Below are 1080 nucleotides of genomic sequence, written 5' to 3'. Positions count from 1 at the left end.
GTTATGTGAAGCGAGCTACTACCGTCTGCTCGGAGGTAACAAGGTCACCGAGGCAGACGCAAGGGAAGCAAGGAAACACGCAAAACAATACTGACGCAGAAATTGAATAAAAACAGCAGTGAATTAATTGAGTGAAGAGAAGGGCGGATACTGCGCTTCCTGGGGTAGCAGTGCTTGTGAACAAGCAACAGGCAGCATAACTGCCCTCTGCACCCGTTTCTCTCACTAACAGGAATACAACCACGTTCTCCACCCCTTTCTTTTTCTAACAGGCAGCATAATTACCTGCTTCACCCCTTTCTTTTTTCAAATAGGCTATAAATCTATCTTCTTTACCCCTCTCTGTAACAAGAATATAACTATATTCTCTGCCAATTTCTTTCTAACAGCCCCATAACTTTCTTTTCCACCTCTTTCTTATTCTAATCGGGAGCAACAGATGACAGTGTTAGTCTGTTGTTAGCACTCATTTTAAAGGTCGATCAACACCCCCACTGTAATCCATGATATTTAACTCCAGTCATATGAAGACTGAATCAGTCAGTCAGCGATGTAGCTGACTGATTCAGTCAGTCTCCCTCATTTCCTAGAAAAATAAACGTATACGAAACATTGAACTGAATCATTACCTCAGCAAAATGGAAAATTCAGTCACTTAAATACACACACACACACACACACACACACACACACACACACACACACACACACACACACACACACACACACACACACACACACACACACACAAAAAAAAAAAAAAAAAAAAAAAATGGACCATAATAGTTACAAGTGTAATAATTTACCATTCGTGTTCATTACTGACACATTGATGAATTAGACATGTATCCACACCCAGACGAATTAGACACATGTGCACATGTGTCTAATTCCCTTAAAATGAAAATTGGTCAATAGCTATTTTCCATAATCCTGATCACATGTTCTCTAGCCTTGAGCTGAGTGCAGTCTTATCATGCTGGCTTCTCAGTTTGTCACCCCCAACCTCGCAGCTGCTACCCTGAACACTAATTGCTGGGTTGATCCTTAATCTTTTGAAGGCACCACAACAAAATATAA

The sequence above is a fragment of the Cherax quadricarinatus genome, chromosome 2 (genome assembly GCF_038502225.1).
Source record: "Cherax quadricarinatus isolate ZL_2023a chromosome 2, ASM3850222v1, whole genome shotgun sequence".
Classification (NCBI taxonomy): domain Eukaryota; kingdom Metazoa; phylum Arthropoda; class Malacostraca; order Decapoda; family Parastacidae; genus Cherax; species Cherax quadricarinatus.
Note: the sequence above shows the minus strand (reverse complement) of the source record.